Below are 21,238 nucleotides of genomic sequence, written 5' to 3'. Positions count from 1 at the left end.
TTCAGTGAGAATAAAGAGCAGAGAACAGAGAGGAGAAAACTGATTCTCTTTGCCTCTGGGATACACAATTTATGGAATGCTTTCCTATACAGAATGGTTTAAGAAATTATTACAGTCAATACTTTCATAAAGAAGCTCGCCAGTATAAGACAGTTCCTACATCAAATTGACCACTGGCAGCCAAGTACAGTTTGAAAGCCTCTGATTAGATGGTGAACATAACTCTTGGTCTGCTCTCATTAACAACAGTAAGAAAAGCCAATATTAAATATGTAAGACATACAAATCTATGGAAATGGCAGAAGTAAAACTAAACAACAACAAAATCCTGGCAATATCAATTTTTTGGCAAGGAGAAAAAGGACATCTCTTTCATCTGTGGTAATAATGTAAAATGGTAAACTGCTTTGGAAGATAATCTGACAGTACCCTACAAATCTGACCATAGTCAGACCATTCAATCAAGCAATTGTGCTCCTGGATGTTTACTCAGCTGACTTGAAAATGTATGTCCAAGCAAAAACCTACCTGCATTTTTGTTTCAGCTTTATTCATAATCATCAAAACCTGAAAACCAGGAAAATGTTCTTCAGCAAATAAATGGGTACAAAACTGTGGTCCATCCATTCAGTGGATTATTTAGTGATAAAATGAAATAATCGATCAAGTCACACAAAGACATGGATAAATATCAAATGCCTATTATGAAGTGAAATAACTCATTCTGACAGTGCTTTACAGTGTCTAATTGCATTTATAGCAGGGAAAGGCAAAACTATGTAGACAGTAAATGAATCTCTAGTTTTCCATTACTTACCAGTTATTTTGATAGAATACCAATGGCACAAGCAACAAAAGAAAAAAAAGCTAAATTGGACATCAAAACTGAAAACTCAGTTTACAAAGGATACTGACAAGAACTATTGTTCTTCGACACCAAAGGAAAAGACAAACCATGGAATGGAGAAAATGTTTTCAAATTATGTAGCTAAGCAAGTGTTGGGTAGCAGTCTCATGTGTGCAGTCTTCCAATAGCAACGGAGACCCATAAAAAGGGGCCTTATGCTTGGAACGCTTACTTGAGATAATTAGCCCACACAGCCTGTGCTGGTTTATCAGCTTATGTGGGAATATATTTCCCTATTTAGTGATCAATATTCTTTTATAACTTCCCTGGTAGCTCAGACAGTAAAGCTTCTGCCTACAAATGCGGGAAACTCAGGTTCAATCGCTGGGTTGGGAAGATCTCCTGGAGAAGGAAATGGCAACCCACTCCAGTATTCTTGCCTGGAAAATCCCATGGATGGAGGAGCCTGGTAGGCTGCAGTCCATGGGGTCGCAAAGAGTCGGACACGACTGAGCAACTTCACTCACTCACTCACTCAATCTTTTACAGTCCAACTCTCACATACATATATGACTACTGGAAAAATGATAGCTTTGACTAGATGGACCTTTTTTGGCAAAATAATGTCTCTGCTTTTTAATATGCTATCTAGGTTGGTCATAATTTTTCTTCCAAGGAGTAAGTGTCTTTTAATTTCATGGCTGCAATCACCATCTGCAGTGATTTTGGACCCCAGAAAAATAAAGACTGTCACTGTTTCCACTGTTTCTCTCTCTATTTGCCATGAAGTGATGGGGCCAGATGCTATGATTTTAGTTTTCTAAATGCTGAGTTTTAACCCAACTTTTTCACTCTCCTCTTTCACTTTCATCAAGAGGCTCTTTAGCTTTTCTTCACTTTCTGCCATAAGGGTGGTGTCATCTGCATATCTGAGGTTATTGATACTTCTCTCTGAAATCTTGATTCTAGCTTGTGCTTCATCTAGCCCAGCATTTTTCATGATGTACTCTGCATATAAATTAAATAAGCAAGGTGACAATATACAGCCTTGACGTACTCCTTTCCCTATTTTGAACAAGTCTGTTGTTCCATGTCCAGTTCTAACTGTTGCTTCCTGACCTGTATACAGATTTCTCAGGAGGCAGGTCAGGTGGTCTGGTATTCCCATCTCTTTCAGAATTTTCCACAGTTTATTGTGATCCACACAGTCAAAGGCTTTTTCATAGACAATAAAACAGAAGTAGACTTTTTTCTGGAACTCTCTTGCTTTTTTGATGATCCAATGGATGTTGGTAATTTGATATCTGGTCTATAAAATAATTTTTCTAGTAGTAATGTATGGATGTGAGAGTTGGACTATAAAGAAAGCTGAGCACTGAAGTGTTGATGCTTTTGAACTGTGGTGTTGGAGAAGACTCTTGACAATCCCTAGGACTGCAAGGAGATCCAACCAGTCCATCCTAAAGGAAATCAGTCCTGAATATTCATCAGAAGAACTGATGCTGAAGCTGAAAGTCCAATACTTTGATCACCTGATGCGAAGAAGTGACTCATTGTAAAAGACCCTGATGCTGGTAAAGACTGAAGGTTGGAGGAAAAGGGGATGATAGAGGAGGAGATGGTTGGAAGGCATCACTGACTCAGTGGGCATGAGTTTGAGTAAACTCCGGGAGTTGGTGATGGACAGGGAGGCCTGGCATGCTGCGGCTCATGGGGTCACAAAGAGTCAGACACGACTGAGCAATGGACCTGAACTGATTCTTTTATAGTTGGTCAAAACATGTGCATTGTATGGTAATGTCCAACTGTTATATCTGTCCATTGATGGGAGGTAACCGGGTTTTTCTACTGCAGTATGAGAGGGATGTATGTCACAAAAGAGCTCTACTGAAGCTGATCTTGCTCGGTCTCTTCTCCATGTAAGAAAAGCATTGTTTCCTCCAGTGCTTGACTGTGTTGTGTTTTCCTTGGGACTCTGACAGCAACATTCAGCGGGCAGAAGAATTTAAAGTCCTCCTCTGGCCTGGATGGGAGGGGAGTTTGGGGGAGTGGGGAGATACATCTATATGTATGACTGAGTCCCTTTGCTTTCCACCTGAACTATCACAACATTCTTGATTAGCTAAACTCCAATATAAAAAAATGTTTTTTAAAACAATAAAGTCCTCCCCTGGGATTAGTAATGAGTGTACAATACTCTGCTTGATATAAGAAATGTGTGTATAGTTTTATTAAATATCTTCACAATAATAAAGAAAACCATGTTTAAAAAATCAGAGAAAGGATATGAATAGACATTTCTTCAGAAAGCATATATAAAGGGATATTAAGCACCTATAAAGGGGCTCAACATCATAAGCCATCAGAAAACAAATGTAAATCAAAATCACAATGATATACTTCTACACACATACTGTGATGCTCATCATAAAAAAGAAATAAAACATTTTTAAGGGAAAAAAAGTGTTGAGATGATGTGAGAAAACTGGAGCACTTATGTCCTGCTAGTGGAAATATAAAATAGTGCAGCTGCATTGGAAATAGTCTGGAAGTTTCTTAAAAACATAGTGTTATCATATTACTAAGCATGTATTCTCTTAGAGGAAGAGGAATCAGAGATCAAATTGCCAACATTCACTGGATCATAGAGAAAAGTAGGGAATTCCAGAAAAACATCCACCTCTGTTTCATCAACGGTGCCAAAGCCTTTGACTGTATAGATCATAAGAAACTGCGAAAAGCTCTTAAAGTAATAGGAATACCAGACCATCTTACCTGTCTCCTGAGAAACCTGTATGCCCTCTATGGAACAACTGATTGGTTCAAGATTGAGAAAGGATTATGACAGGGCTGTCTGTTGTCACCCTGTTCGTTTAATCTATATGCTGAGCACATCATGAAAAATGCTGGGCTAGAAGTGTTACAAGCTGAAATCAAGATAGTTTGGAGAAACAGCAACAACCTCAGACATGTGGATAATACCACTGTAATGGCAGAAGCCAAAGAGAAACTAAAGAGCTTCTTGATGAAGTTGAAGGAGGAGAGTGACAGAGTTGGCTTAAAATTAAATATTTAAAAAACTAAGATTGTGGCATCTGGCTCCATTACTTCACGGCAAATAGAGGGGGGGAAATGTGAAGGTAGTGACAGATTTCCTCTTCTTGGGCTTTAAAATCACTGCAGATGCTGACTGCAGCCATGAAATCAAAAGACGTTTGCTTCTTGGCAGGAAAGCTATGACAAACCTAGACAGTGTGTTGAAAAGCAAAGACATTGCTCTGCTGACAAAGGTACTTATAGTCAAAGCTATGATCTTCCCAGTGGTCACATTCGGTTGCGAGAGCTGGATCGTAAAGAAAGCAAGTGATGAAGAATCGATGCCTTAGAACTGTGGTGCTGGAGAAGATTCCTGAGAGTCCCTTGAAGAGCAAGGAGTTCAAACCAGCCAACCTTAAGTGAAATCAACCCTCATTGGAAGGACTGATGCTGAAGTCCAGTATTTCAGTCATCTGATGTGAACAGACGACTCATTGGAAAAGTCCCTGATGCTGGGAAAGACAGAGCGCAGAAGGAGAAGAGGTATCAAAGGATGAGATGGCTGGATCACCGATGTAATGGATATGAATTTGGGTAAACCCCAGGAGATGGTGAGGGACAGAGAGGCCTGTTATGCTACAGTCCATGGGGTCACAAAGAGTTGAACATGACTGGGTGACTGAATAGCAATAACATTCTCATAGAGAAATTAAAATGTATACCACACACACACACACACACACACACACACACACACACATTTTCCTAGCACCATCATGTACAGTAGCAAAAGTGTGGAAACAATCCAAATGTTCAACAGATTAATAGTTAAGTAAAATATGATATATTCATACAGGGGAATATTATTTGACCATTAAAAGAAATGAGAAAAATGAAATTGCAGTTTCCAGCCTGACATGTAAGATACTTAGAAGTTACCTTCCATTCTAACAATAAGTAAAAAGCTGAACAAGCAGAAAGAAACAGCTCTTCTTAGATCAATAAGTAAAGTGAGGTCACAGGGCAAACTGCTGTCCCTAAGTTAGAGACACCTGCAAGGAATACAGATAATCACAGTTTACCAGAATAGAAATCCATAAGTGGAAATAGCCATGAGAACCAGTGCCAGGGCAGAGAAACTTAACCAAGAACTGATGAAATGCTGGAGGCTCAATGTGGACAAGTATGAGATTAAAACTCAAACAGGACCCAGTCTTTGAGGGCATGCCCCCCCCAGCAATTTTGTGAATTTAACTTCCTGAAACTCTACGAAATTCTCACAGTGAATATTGCAGAAAAATCCCCTCATGCTTTCAGCAGGGGGAGAGGAAAAAGGGAAGCATTATGAAATACATCAGAGCACTCTGTCCTTAACATCTGTCCTTAGGAGAAACTATTTAACCAGAGTATGGGTTTTATCACAGGCATGTCCTTTCTCCAAGGTCAGTTAGGCTAATTCCATGAAACCCTACCCATCCTGTCCCACCTAAGTGAAAGTGAAAGTGAAGTCACTCAGTCATGTCTGACTCTTTGCGATCCCTATGGACTGTAGCCTACCAGGCTCCTCTGTGGGAATTTCCAGGCAAGAATACTGGGGTGGGTTGCCATTCCCTTCTCCAGGAGATCTTCCTGACCCAGGGATTGAACCTGGGTCTCCTGCACTGTAGGCAGACACTTTACCATCTGAGCCACCAGGGAAGTCATCCTGTCCCACCTAAGTGGGGGTTAAAAAAGAAATTTAAGATGAACATTAGGATGCAGGTAACTTTGGAGCATATGCCCAGGAGTAGGATTGCTGGGTCATGTGGCAGTTCTTTTACTTTTTAGGGAACTTCCATACTGTTCTCCTGTGATAGTGGAGACCGTGGAGTTCTACTGTGACAGTGGCTGTATCACATGGAAGCAACCTAGATGTCCATCAACAGAGGAATGGATTGTAGTCTAGGAACAGACACTGTATGATTTCTCATTTTTAAATTTTGAGAAGGCATATCCTATGGCCCAGAATGTGGTTTACTCTGCTGAATGTTTCATCATAGCTTGAGAAAAATAGATATTCTATTGTGGCTGGATGAAATAATACATCCATATGAACTACAAATCAACTGATATGTCAGTTTCTGATAGATTTTCTGAAGTCTCCAACTATAATCGTGTATTATCTATCTCTCTTTCCAGTTCTTTCAGCTTTTGCCTTATGTACTTTGATATTCTGTTTTTAGGCACTTATGCATTGCTGCTGCTGCTGCTAAGTCACTTCAGGCATGTCTGACTCTGTGTGACCCCATAGAAGGCAGCCCACCAGGCTCCCCCATCCCTGGGATTCTCCAGGCGAGAACACAGGAGTGGGTTGCCATTTCCTTCTCCAATGCATGAAAGTAAAAAGTGAAAGTGAAGTATAACCACTTCAGCTTGTAACCACTTTACCTGCCTCCTGACAAATCTGTACACAGGTCAGAGAAGCAACATTTAGAACTGGACATGGAACAACAGACTGGTTCCAAATAGGGAAATGAGTACATCAAGGCTGTATTGTCACCCTACTTATTTAGCTTATATGCAGAGCACATGATGCAAAATGCTGGTCTAGATGAAGCACAAGGTGGAATCAAGATTGTCAGGAGAAATGTCAATAACCTGAGATATGCAGATGACACCACCCTTGTGCCAGACAGTGAAGAAAAACTAAAAAGCCTCTTGATGAAAGTGAGAGTCAAAAAGCTGGCTTAAAACTCAACATTCAAAAAACTAAGTTCATGGCATCCGGTTCCATTACTTCCTGGAAAATAGATGGGGAAACAATGGAAACAGTGATTTTATTTTCTTCAGCTCTAGAATCACTGCATATGGTGACTGCAGCCATGAAATTAAAAGACTTGCTCCTTGGAAGAAAAACTATGTCCAACCTAGACAGCATTTTAAAAAGCAGACACATTACTTTGTTGACAAAGGTCCATCTAGTCAAGGCTATGTTTTTTTCCAGTGGTCATGTATGGATGTGAGAGTTGGACTATAAAGAAAGTTGAGCATTGAAGAATCGATGGTTTTGAACCATGGTCTTTGAGAAGACTCTTGAAAGTCCCTTGGACTGGAAGGAGATTCAATCAGTTCATCCTAAAGGAAATCAGTCCTGAATACTTATTGGAAGGACATATGCTGAAGCTGAAACTCCAATACTTTGGCCACGTGATGCAAAGAACTGATTCATTGGAATAGACCCTGATGATGGGAAAGATTGAAGGTCGGAGGAGAAGGGGATGACAGAGGATGAGATGGTTGGATGGCATCACCAACTCGATAGACATGAGTTTGAGAAAGCTCCAGGAGTTGGTGATAGACAGGAAAGCCAGGCGTGTTGCAGTCCATGGTGTCGCAGAGTTGGATATGACTGAATGACTGAACTGAACTACTTATGAAATAAACTTATAAAATATATATTCACTTATATTAAATTAATACACATGCAATTTTTACATTCTAATTAACATTCAAATTATAGCTGAAATTTTAATCTAAATCCTGAAGGTAAGGAGAGATTTTTAAAAGCATCTTCTCTAACATTTGAACTTTCTAAAAATATTCATATTTTATTTTTTAAAAAAGTGCACCCTGTAATTTAGAAATACTGGAATTTACACTGAAATTAAGGTGTTCATGAAATACTGCTACAAAAATTACAATGTCATTTACAATGGAAAATAATATTTTTTCTATGTCTTTTGAATCCTATAATTTTAGGATGATGGAGAATTAATCAGGAGCAATTTTAGGTGTTTAAGGATGTTTCCAGAACACGTCATTCATCCAATAATCAATTATAACAGAAACATAGGAGGCCATTAAAAGTTACAAAATTTTTTCTTTTTTTTGTACCTTATAATTCCTCTTTTTAGATTACTTGTTTAAATTTTGGGGACAGCTTTAACTCAGAGAAGCAGAATTGGGAAAGTATATATCCTATCCTTACACCAAGAAAAAAGCTAGACAAAAGTGAATTAATGACTTTTTGTAAATCCATCAGAGCACTGAGATCATAGGATAAACTAGTGAGGAGGAGCAGGGCTGTGCACTAGACCAACCACTCTAACAGGAAGAGGCTCAGAACTCTTGTGATGATCACAGGACCAAGAACTAGGCTCACAATGCTATCACAAAACAGGTTTAATCTGAAGTCCCAGATCCCATGACCATGCTTACAGTAGAGAGTGAAAATAAGAGCGGAATGCAGCTGCAAGAGACAGATCTTAGCGGAAGAGTGGAAAGGGAAACTAAGCAGGCTGCAGAAATTAGAAAAACCCTCAGGCCAACTCACCCATCCTTATAGTGAGGGTTTGTATTCTTCTATTCAGGAGCCCAGCTGGGTTTAAACATTGCGGTTGCTATGGTTACCTTCAGTGCATCATAGCCTCCAGGGCTTTTGAGGGAAATGTCTGATTATAGGGGTAGGCACAATACAAGCCAAGCCTGGAGCACCCTTTAGGGCCAGGAAGTGAGAAAATACTAAAAAGATAAATGGATGGTACATGAGGGACACAGGGGACAACTTAAAAGAGTGGCTGAGGCTGAAATGATTTGAGCAATAAAATAAATGATGGCAGCTGGGATATAAGCAAAAATTAGAAGAAATGAATGAATGAATAATTAAACAAACAAGAAAATAATTAAATGAGAATGAATAATCACATTAATATAAAAAGAAACAATTTTTTCTTGCAGAATAATTTTACTTAAAATTGGAAGAAACGAAGGAAATAAAAATTACCATTAAAACAGCATAATAATCTCTGCAGGTACAATACATTGAAGAATGCCAAAATAAAACAGAGAAACCTTACGATGGACAATCTTTGCATCCACAGGTTATGTTTCACAAAATATTTATTAATCATTGTGGTGATTTTAACATAAGTCCACAAAATATTTGATACTTCTCCCTCCGGAAGGTGGGATTTAACATCTTTCTCTTGAGCATGGGCTGGCTTAGTGATTTACTTCACACTGCAACCTTAGCAGTGGAAAAGCCTTATAGACACGAAGTTAATCAGTGATTAACAATAAACTCACCAGTGATAGCTCATGTTGATATGCACCCCTCTAACACGATATAGTTTAGAAAGGCATATGACCTCTACAGTTCTCTTCCCAAATCCATAACCCCAGTCCAATTAGGAGATAGCACCAGAAAACACAAAATTCGCTGACATCCAATAAAATATTGGACTAACGCTCTTCAGAAGTGTCAAAGTCAAGAAAGATGTTGCATGATCTAGAAACTGTCACATATTGAAGAGCATTGCTGCTGCTGCTAAGTCACTTCAGTCATGTCCGACTCTGTGTGACCCCATAGACAACAGCCCACCAGGCTCCACCGTCCCTGGGATTCTCCAGGCAAGAACACCGGAGTGGGTTGCCATTTCCTTCTCCAATGCATGAAAGTGAAAAGTGAAAGTGAAAAGTGAAAGTGAAGTCACTCAGTTGTGTCCGACTCTTGGCGACCCCATGGACTGCAGCGTACCAGGCTCCTTCATCCATGGGATTTTCCAGGCAAGAATACTGGAGTGGGGTGCCATTGCCTTCTCCATTGAAGGGTATTAGGAGATGTGATTGACAAATGCAATATGGGCCTTTGTATGGGACTCTGGAAAAGAAGAAGCCCACTAGTAGAAAAATTGACTCTAAATACAGTACCTAGTTTAGGTCATGAAATTGTATCACTGTTAATTTATCAGTTTTGATCTATTGTGTTAATGGTACATAGCCAACCTGTACTACCATTGCAATTCTTCCATGCACCTAAAATTATTTCTAAATGGAATCTGTACACGTTCTTTAATAAAATGAATTAATCATTCTTTTGATAATGTGGCTGCCTTGAAAATTCTTAACAGTGATTTCTCTGATAAATATAAACAGAAATCTTAATTCACAGAAGTCAACCCTTGTGCTCAAGGAGGTAGAGCTTCAGGAGGGATGAAAGTCTAGAAATCATAGGAAAATATCACCTGGAGTAGAAATTGCAAGTTCAAGGTAATTAATGCATTGCTGATGGTGGGTTACACCCTAAGTAGTGTCTGACACTTGCTACCCCGTGGACCATAGCCCTCCATGTTCCTTTGTCCATGTGATTTCACAGGCAAGAATACTGGAGTAGGTTGTCATTTCCTTCTCCAAATCAATGCATTACTTGCATACTAATCACTAAACATTAGAATGCACTAGCTATTTGAAAAATGATCAATATTTTTATGTAGTTATTTTTTTCATAAAAAGATATTCTCTAAAACCAGTTACTTTCAAGAAATCTTTTAAAGCCAAGGATATACTTTAGACTAAATATTACATGAAAAGAAAAACATTAATGTAAAATGTATGTATAATTTAATTTCTATTAATTAAAAAATACATTGTGATAAGCAGAATTCTAAGATCAGCTATAAGATTCTCTATACTTTAGAAAATATACACCTTTTCCTAGCTATTCAAAGAAATGCTAATCTGGGTGCCAGATGAGGAGATTTTGTAGATATAATTATCTCCCAAGTTATTTGCCTTTAAATTAGGGAGATTATATTCACTGGGTCTTATCTATTGGGTGATCCTTGAAGAGATTGGGCTATCCTTGGAAGAGACTGTACCAGTTGTCCCATGTAGAGATTTGAAGCATAAAATGGTTTTGACTCAAGAAAGGTTATCTATTTCTAGCTTGGATGATGGAGGAGACAAAAAATGCTGATAGTCCACAATGACACAGGATTATTAAATCTACAGTTTACAAGGAAATGAGATCTGCAGAACAAGAGTGATTTGGGAGGGACTTCTCTGGTGGTCCAGTGGCTAAAACTCCAACACACAGGGGACTGAGTTCCATCCCTCTTTGGGAACTACACCCCATATGTCACAACTATGAGCTTGTATGCCATTACTAAGACCCAGTGTAGCCAAAATAAACAAATGTACATTTGATTTTGAAAAACTACTTGAGAAGTGGATTCTCCCCAGATACTCTGCATGGGAACTCAGCCTGGTCTACACATTGACTTCAGCCTTCAGCAAAGAAACCAGGCATTCCACACTGTTTATGATCTACAGAACTTAAGCAAATAAGTAGATGCTGTATGAAACCACAAAGTTTGTGGCAATTTGTTACACAGCAAAGGAAACAAACACAATAAATCTATGAGAATGAATCTGTATGGGAGCAAACACTTGATAAACAGGGTTCTTAGTGAAATTTCCAATCTTGTATCAACCTAAATAGCATTTTATATTTATTTTCAATTGCATCATTTTGAAAGAAATCCTGATTCAAATACATAAGAAGTTTTGAATGCTTACTATTTTAAATTAGTTTTTTAACAGTTCACATTGAAATTTTTATACTCATCAATTAAACTGATCTGAATGTTTTGGGGGAAAAAAGCAGCAGCAGAATATTATTCCAAGCTTAGATCACTAAAAGTAATTTAACAATGCTCATATCATTTAAGCAGATACACATTTTATAGATATTACTGATATGCATCAATCAAAGCTTATAATAAGCAGTAAATCTTTGTAGTTCAATACCATTTCCAATTATGCCTAAGTTTATTCTGCAAAGTTTACTTTTATGTCATTATGAACTGAACTGTTATTTCTAAACTGGTGTCATCACTCAAGATGTTAAAAATCAATCAGGGGATCTGAAGAGTTTGGAGTCATTTTGAAGGAATGCATATCCTGATATTAAGCATCACATTGTATGATTATACAACATGAATGTACATCATGTATGGATATGAGAGTTGGACTATAAAGAAAGCTAAGTGCAGAAGAACTGATGCTTTTGAACTGTGGTGTTGGCGAAGACTCTTGAGAGTCCCTTGAATTGCAAGGAGATCCAACCAGTCCATCCTAAAGGAAATCAGTCCTGAATATTCATTGGAAGGACTGATACTGAAGCTGAAGCTCCAATACTTTGACCACCTCATGTGAAGAACTGACTCACTGGAAAAGACCTTGATGCTGGGAAACATTGAAGGCAGGAGGAAAAGGGGACAACAGAGGATGAGATGGTTGGATGGCATCACCGACACAATGGACATGAGTTTGAGCAAGCTCTGGGAGTTGATGATGGACAAGAAGGCCTGGCGTACTGCAGTCCATGGGGTTGCAAAGAGTCAGACTTGACTGAGTGACTGAATGGCTCTACATTTTTACACAAAAAGTTTTGCATGTCTGAATTTTTTAAAAGTCAGTATAGCAATACCAGATCCATAGCCAGTTATTTATGAAAATGAAAGACTTACATATATGCACAGTGTTGGCTGAGAAATGTTTAATTCCAGTGTAAGTGCACAAATGCATTGAATTGCATAGTAAAAAAAATTAACTATTCATGTCCTAAAACTTGGTATCTATAGTACAATTAAATGTACTTATTTTTTAGTACAGTTTTTAATGAGTAAAATATTTAAATGAAATCTGAATCAGGTATTGTAGATTCCCTGAATCTTCTCCTTGCATATGCACTTTTAAAAATCATTGACTTAAACCATGTACAATACAAACACAAACACATTAGTTCAAGAGCCCTGGAATGAATTATTGACTAACCATGGATCACTGAACCAGAGCTGAAAAACCTCAAGGGACTAAAAAAACCCTTGTAGGTAGAAGATGTGTATCTAAACAACAAAACAGATGGTTGCCCTTTTGCTGATGACTTGCTCAGGTGGTGAAAGCATCTGCCTACAATGTGGAAGACCAGGGTTCAATCCCTGGGTCGGGAAGGTCCCCTGGTGAAGAAAATGGCAACCCACTCCAGTACTCTTGCCTTGAAAATCCCATGGGTAGAGGAGCCTGGTAGGCTACAGTTCATGGGGTCGCAAAGAGTCGGACATGACTGAGCGAGTTCACTTTCTTTAGAGACAACGCCTCTATAATCTTTATATCCCTAAAACTCACAAAGCCCTGCACTGTAGTCTAATTTAACCTCTTGTAAAGGAAAGTTATGACCAACCTCGATAGCATATTCAAAAGCAGAGACAGTACTTTGCCAACAAAAGTCTGTCTAGTCAAGGCTATGGTTTTTCCAGTGATCATGTATGGATGTGAGAGTTGGACTGTGAAGAAAGCTGAGCGCTTAAGAATTGATGCTTTAGAACTGTGGTGTTGGAGAAGACTCTTGAGAGTCCCTTGGACTGCAAGGAGATCCAACCAGTCCATTCTAAAGAAGACCAGTCCTGGGTGTTCTTTGGAAGGAATGATGCTGAAGCTGAAACTCCAGTACTTTAGCCACCTCACGTGAAGAGTTGACTCATTGGAAAAGACTCTGATGCTGGGAGGGATTGGGAGCAGAAGGAGAAGGGGATGACAGAGGGTGAGATGGCTGGATGGCATCACCGACTCGATGGACGTGAGTTTCAGTGAACTCCAGGAGTTGGTAATGGACAGGGAGGTCTGGCATGCTGCAATTCATGGGGTCACAAAGAGTCTGACACGACTGAGCGACTGAACTGAACTGAACTGATTATCACTCCAATATTCTTGCCTGGAGAATCTCATAGACAGAGGAGCCTGGTGGGCTGCAGTCCATGGAGTTGCAAAGAGTTGGGCACAACTGAGTGACTGAGCACATGCACATGCAAGTTAAATGTGAACCATTTCTTGTCATTCAAAAAACTGTAAATGCCTTTTCAAGTTTCTTCCAATAAAGATGTTATATTTTCAATTGAATTTCATATGCTTCAGATATATAACCAGAAGTGTGATAGTTGTGTATAAAACCAAAACTAAACTAAATGTCCATAAATGTATGAATATGGATAAAGAATATGTAATATACATATATACACACACATACATATGTATGATATACACATGATGGAATACTACTCATTAATTTAAAAATATGAAATTCTGAGTTTTGCAACAATGTGGATAGACCTTGAAATAAACTTTCTATGGAGAAACAATCCAAAATTTCACCACTTTCACACCCCCACCACTACTAGCCTGGTTCAAGTCATTACCATCTCATACCTAGAGTTTGATAGTTAGCTCTTAAGTTTTCTCCATGCTTCTGTTTATACAGCATAGAACATCTTCAATACAGAAAGTAAACTTTCCGAAAGAAAATCACATCCATTATTATTTTGCTCAAAACTCAACAATCCTATTTTATTTAGCATAAAAGCTGAAATCTTCACAATGGCTACAAAACCCTATATGACCTGCTCCACTCCTTATTAACTCTCAGATATTCCCTCTTCACTCACTCTCCTCTAGTTAGGTGAGTTTTATTGCTGGGTCTCAAACAGTTCAGAAATTCGTCTGCCTTAGGTCTTTTGCACCATCTCCTCTTAGGACACATTCTGCTAAATTCTTAACTCCTTTGGTCTTGGTTCAACTCTTAACATTCTGAATGAGGCCTGTCCTAATTTCCCCATTTAAAATTGTAAAATCTTCATCACCTACTCATCTCTGGCATCTCATATCCCTTTTTCTTTTCCTATATTTTTCTTTTTTTTCTTCTTCCTTTTTTCCTTACTCTCTCTTCCTCCTTTAAAAGTAAAACTTCTTATGCCCCAATATACTATGCAGTTAATCATGTTGTTTGCTCATTGTTTACCTCCATTTACTAGAATTTAATTTCTACAAGGGTAGAGATAGGGTTCAAATAGCTACTAAAATAGTCCCTGGAAAATAGTAGGTGTGCAATAATAATCTGTGAATGAATGAGTAAATATTGGGGAGAATTTATGAGAAAAGGGCCACCTTTCCCCTGTCCGGGACAAGAGGGTAGTCATTTTGGGGATAAGAAGCTCTAAAAACTACTGGAAGTTTTATGGAGTCAACGGGGCGGGGGGCGGGGGGGCGGGCGAGGGGTGGGGGCACAGAAAGCCAACGTATTTCCAAGCTTCAGGATAAGAGGCGCACAATGAGGTTGACAGATTGAATGAGAATAGATTCTACAACCAGCACTGAACACACTGGGTGACCAAAATATGTAAGAATAACTAGGTCAGTCCCACAGCAATCCATGAAGTGGGCAGTGTGCTATCTCAGACCTCCTTGCGACACCATGCTTCCCATTTGAACCAGCACTTTCTTGGAAGCAGAAAGAAGGCACTGACATTTTATGAAACACAAAAGACCAAGAAATTCTAGCACATTCTTTCTTATTCCTCTTAGCCAATCAGTTATGCTGAAAACGATGAAAGAGAAGGAAAAGAAAAGATAGATCAGCCCATAGTCCATTTTCCTTTCAGTCATTCCTTACTCATCGGCAAGCCAAAAGAAAAGTGTTGGTATAAAGTGTGCAAATCAGGTAGTTAAAACAGTTTGCTTCCATCAGCATTTCTACCAGGCCACAGTCCATGGGGTAGCAAAGAGTTGGACACGACTGAGTGACTAACACTACTACTACTACTGGTAGGCATAGGATACATAATCAGGTATACACTAAGAAAAACAAATTGTATAACTTGGGTGATTCTGCATGTGTGTTAAATGCTCTTATACTTGCCTTTAAAACAGATATTACACAACATAAAAATGAAATAAAATGCATAGAACTATATTAAATAAAAGCACCATTAAAAGTCAAGGCAGACCATGTAAGTGAGGAAAAAAATATAGTTTAGTAAGATTAATGGCACTTTTATCTTGCTTTTAAAAACAAGGGGCTTCAGCATTTTCAATGCTTCATGTAGAGCATTGGGCTCTACCAACTATGTAGCTGTCCCTGGTTGTAAAGGAAGGGAGTAGAGACATGATAGAGGTCACCAGAAAAAAACACAATAAAGAATGAATTATCTCTAACAAGGCATTTGATTGTAATCCCACTGAGTGAACCAGGGAAAATGTCCTTAACATATGTGTAAATGTGCTCCTCTCTTTTCCTGCCCATGAACGCTATCAAAATTCATCATTTTTGTTCATTATCCTTAAGTGATACGGTCTCTCAAGGTATCTGCCTCAACTGTTATAACTAAAAATCTTTTGGTTAAAATTGCAAATATATAGCTTAAGAAAAAGATTGATAAATAGTTTTATTTTTCACATATCTGGACAATCTAGATTCAAATGTTATTTTTCCAAAGTGAAACTGATTTTTCTCAAACTTTTGGCTGGGCTTTCTATCTTGACATTTTTATCAGGAATGCCTGTGGAAAAACTTAACTATGGAAACTCTTATCCCACAGACTTCTAGGTTCAAATAGAAAGATAAGACATATTTTGCAATACTTCTTCAAAAAGTTCTGCGAGTCATTATACTTTCTCAGTTTGTTTGTTCATCTCTGAGGCAATCACTGTGAACAGGATGTAAAATGGACAGAAAGACTTAAGATTGGAATGCATTTCCATCCCTAGGGAGTAACGGAACCCCACGTTAAGCATTTTCCCTATGCCTAATGGCCACACTATCTCAGAAACTGTCAGGTGTGCCAATTTTTGTACCTATTGTTTCTCTAGCCCATTCCTTCCCTTCTATGTAATGCCCTGTATTGCAAGAGCTAGGACCATCAAAATCTATCATTCTAAGGCACAGTTGCCAACTGGCTTCCAGTTAAGATGATTAATGGATGGCATCAAGAAGGGCTTAGTAGTCAGGAGATGAGATCCAAGCTATGTTTTTCATCTCTTTACTTCTTAAAGACTCTCTGGCAAAAACAGGTTGCTAAGTCTCCGGAGACCTTTGGTGATTCTTTACAAGATAGCAAATGATGCCTGATGAGGGATGTAGGTCCCCCAAACATGAGCATTTTGAGCATGGATTAAACAATAGCAGCAGTCTCCAGTATATAATAAGTGCAGCTATATGTTATGAAATTATGACACTGTTGCTTTTCATATAGTCTTAAAACTGAAATGACTTACTGAAATTTCTAATATTCCAGTTACCGTCTATTTCTGCTCCCTCAGACTTGAAATACTTCCGTACCCAGTAACTGTTTCTGAAATGCATAGCACGTTTCACTCTTCACACCTGACTGGTGTAGTAGCCGCTCCTAGTTATCAGCATAATGAACATCAAGAGACCAACAACAAAAGTTCTTTCCTTGGCTTTGAAGAAGATACTGTAAGCTGATGGCTTCTCAGATTTTACAAATAAAAGCATGAGAAGGTTGAATTTCAAAGAACTATTGGTATCTGTAATTATCATCTGTGTGATTCAGGGCATGATGAGACAGATCTAACACTGTCTATTGTGTGCCTGTTTAATTGCAGGTTTTTAAGTACTACATTAGTGACAGTGCCAGTATACAACTTTATATTGCAAACAACTATGTTTTTATGTTGATAGAATATCAGAAAGACCATATTTGTGCATCTTTTCAGTTACATGCTTTCTCTTCAGGAGACTTGAAAATAAAAGCAAACTTGTAGAGAGTCAGTTTGAATCAATTACAGATAATGAAGGTAAGAAGATAGGTTTATCAATCTGTAATAAGAGTCCATGCTATCGTTTAGCTGTGGTTAACATTTAGTTCTGACAGTATTAAATCTCATACAATTTTAACTATCCTGGTATTTAAAATTTTTGAACCTTAGCTTAGATGTTTGGACAGATATGAGATTAGACATGCTTTTTTTTTTCATTATAAAAAAGAACAAATAATGTCACTCATTAGAAAATTGTAATATTTTACAAAATATTTTGAATATTTAGGTCATTATCACTTTTAATAAGTATGGGTTGCCATTTCCTTCTCCAATGCATGGAAGTGAAAAGTGAAAGTGAAGTCGCTCAGTCATGTCTGACTCTTCACGATCCCATGGACTGCAGAGTACCAGGCTCCTCCATCCATGGGATTTTCCAGGCAAGAGTACTGGAGTGGGGTGCCATTGCCTTCTCTGGAATAATAATAATAGCAACACTAATTTGACTAATTAGTAAGCAACAACAAAGTTTTTCTATAAGACCGGCAGATTTGACCAGTTAAGACACACTGATTCTTTGTAGGGTCCAGTTTGCTACTTGCATTGGCAGGAAAAGCAAGATGCAATCAGGGCTAACTCCCTGCTATATCCCTTGTCCTACAGGATAACACAAAAACAGAAGGGGCCAGGTAACATGGCAATGAAACACACATACAGCGGGGCCTGTATTGTTGAGGAATTAATTCTTTGCTATTGGCAAGCAGTTTTATAGCCTGCAGCTATACTGTAAGGTGGGTCAGGGAGAAAGTCTCATACCTCATCAGAACTCTAGAGGTGATAAGAAACTGTCATGACAGCTGTCTGGGAATGGAGGGAAGTGAGTAAGAAATGGCCTTGCAGCAGCTCCTCAAAATCTCATGTTCTCATGTTCTGGAAGAATTATGGGTATTCTGCTAAGGCTCATGTCAGCTTTGGTTAAACATTGTCTAGATGGTCTATGTGGAGACATGAAACATCAATATAGTGACATAGAAAAGCCATCCTCCTACAAAAATTACAAATATACCAAATGAAATAGTGTGTTCTATGATTAGAAATAATTGCATACAGGGAAAGATACAAGAACATGTCTATATGGAACAGATTTGTTAGGTAGCTGAAACAGGAAAAAGGAATCCAAAATGGTGGTGGCTGAAGAATGGAGAAGGGTGAAGCCCCCAAAAATGGAACAAAGGAAGGTCCAAGGACCAGAGTGAAAACCTCAGGTGAAACAGACAGTCCTCCTGGCTAGCCCAGGTTACATAGGGCAGGCTCAGGGGAGGAGTGAGCCAAATTGAGCCCCTCTCTTCTTTTGGGTTGAATTTTATTTGTCTGTCATCTTGGACCCGTTTGATTTTCATTTTATGTTATGCCCTTGGGCTATGTCATTCTTTCAAAAGTTGTACCCTGCCCCCTTCCCTCATATTTCATGATCTTCTCCTGAGCCCTGTCTGGGCCCATAATGTTGCCTTTACAATCTTCTTCAGGGACAACCAGAAAATAACTGGCCCTTGGGAGGGAAATACTGTATAGTATCCAACCCCTCTAGCTATTCAGGTTTTCATCTTCCGTATTTCCTACAACATGTACAATAACAGCATCTCTCACTGAACCTGCTAAGGTGGGTGACAGGCATACAATGCCTGCTAGAAGTCATCTGTTGGTGACATCCTTTCAAGGGCAATTGGGCTTCAAGGCATAATGTTTGCCACTTTGGGAGTTAGCCCTGCAGGCTGTTTGGGCCCAAATTCTTACCACTCTTCTAAAGTTATAAACATAAGTGAAAAGTGAAAGTTGCTCGGTCATGTCCAACTCTGCAACCCCATGGACCATATAGTCAATAGATTTGTCCAGGCCAGAATAGTGGAGTGGGTACCCTTTCCCTTCTCTAGGGGATCTTCCCAACCCAGGTCTCCTGCATTTCAGGCAGTTTCTTTACCAGCTGAGCCACAAGGGAAGCAAAGTTATAAATATATGCCTGGATCAAATTTCCATTCCACTTTTAAGGAACATCTGGTCTGTTGTCTCTTATCAATTTGTTCTTAAGCCACTTAGTAACTCCTACAACCAGGATCCTGCCCCCTTGTAGGCAACATCACTCCACCCCGCTTATTGAAACACTCTTAATGCCCCTAACAGGGCCAGATAACCCACTCCTTTGTCATCACTTCTGTTACTACCTAAGGTGAGTCTGTGACAATGAAACACTTACCATTGGAAACACCCTAAACTGCTCTTACGGGGGACTAGGGGAATAAATCAGTGACTTAACATTCCCTCAGAGCAATAAAAGGATAAGGCTTATGGCTATCTCACCAGGTTCCCAGTCTCAGGGCACAGGCTTGGAATGCTTTACATCATAGTATCTATTTCCAGCCACAGTGGACAAACTGACAATGAGTTATGATTACAACCCCTTAATCCTACCCAGCACTAGTCATACTAGAGACCTTGGGCATGCCAAACTCCAGCCTGGGGTCCCAGGAGGTCGACCTGCCTCCACCTGCCTAGGGATCTTGTCCTCAGGATGTTGTCATGCCTCAACCTGCTTAGGGATCCACCAGTCAGTCCAGGGATCACAAATTGACATGCCTCAACCTGCCCAGGGATTCAATCTCCAGGAGGCTGTCACACTTCAACCTGCCTGGGGATCTACACCCTGACTTGGGGATGCCTGGCTCTCAGGCTGCAACAGTACTGGGTAGGATAAGCTTCAGAAAGACTCACCCCTAAGGAAGTCCACCGATGGAAGTAAGAGGAAGCCTATTACTTGCGAGGACTGTGCCTGGTCTCAGCAATAACTCAGGAGCCCAAAGAGAACCACATTGCCTTTCTGGAAAGGCTAAAAGAGGCCCTCCAAAAGTTTACCAAGGACTTAGACTCTTATGAGGGACAGGTGACTTTAAAAGACAAATTCCTGTCCCAATGTGCATCAGACATCAGGATAATTTACAACAGCTACAGCAGCAGGACCTTGTTGCCTGTTTAGATGATGTGGTCCAGACAACCAATACCTTTTATAACAGAGAACAGGAGAGGGAGGAAAAGGCCCAGGAAAGGAAGAAAAGGAAAGAGACTAGGCATGCCCTGATGCTGGCCACCCTCCAGGGAAGCCCTATGGCAAACCCCGAGTCCTTAAAGGACAAGGCACAAGGCAAATGCCTAATCTGTAGACAAGCAGGACATTGGGCCAAAGAGTCTCCAAACCATGACAAGTCTCCTAAAACTGCTTGCTTCAAAAGCCATCAATTGGGACACTGGGCGGCACTCTTCCCTAAGGACTCAAGAGCCTCAAGGTCAAGCACCAAGCCTTCCCTCATGATGGTTCAACAGGACTGAAGCGGCCCACTCCAACCAGCCAGCCTGTCACAGACAACCACCACAGGGCTGGAGCTAAGGGTGCAACTGGATGTGGCAGGTAAGTGCGAGAATTTCTGGGTTGACACAGGGCTACCTACTCTGTCCTGATCAGTGCTACAGGAAGAACGAACACAAAGATTCACCTGAGCACTTCTTTGTTGCTGGGATGGACAAATATTTTCCCATCAGTTTCTGGTAGTCCCTGAGTGTCCTACTCTCTTATTGGGAATAGAACTTGTCCCGCCTTTGAAATTTTGCAGCTATTGCAGTCCTGGTAGAAGATGCTTTAAAACTCTCTTTTGGGGGCAAACTAACTATGTTTACCAGTTACCAAGTGAAATAACTGCTGAATGGGAGAGGTCATTTATAGATGTCTGATCAAAGGATCCTCAGATATCAAGTAGTGCTGATGGAAAATCCAGGCCTGACTATATCTACTTCTGAGGTTCTTAACCCAGTTACCCTCCTGCCTACCCCCGAGGGCTCTCTCCCCTTTCACTGTTGCCTAGAAACCTTGGACCACTGGACAAAACCCGGAGAGGGATTGTCAGAAGATCCTCTGACCAATCCTGAGGAAATCTAGTACAC

At 39.6% G+C, this 21,238-nt stretch overlaps 1 non-coding gene across 1 annotated transcript; it reads right to left on the bottom strand.

The window, feature by feature from the left end:
* Positions 1-5,508: 5,508 nt before the first annotated feature.
* On the bottom strand, positions 5,509-5,581 carry TRNAC-ACA (transfer RNA cysteine (anticodon ACA)). The gene has a single exon. It is a non-coding gene; the product is annotated as a tRNA-Cys (tRNA).
* Between the last annotated feature and the right edge of the window lie 15,657 nt (positions 5,582-21,238).

The sequence above is a fragment of the Capricornis sumatraensis genome, chromosome 11 (assembly GCF_032405125.1).
Source record: "Capricornis sumatraensis isolate serow.1 chromosome 11, serow.2, whole genome shotgun sequence".
In the NCBI taxonomy this organism is placed as follows: Eukaryota; Metazoa; Chordata; class Mammalia; order Artiodactyla; family Bovidae; genus Capricornis; species Capricornis sumatraensis.
This window is presented reverse-complemented; position numbering and strand designations above follow the sequence as displayed.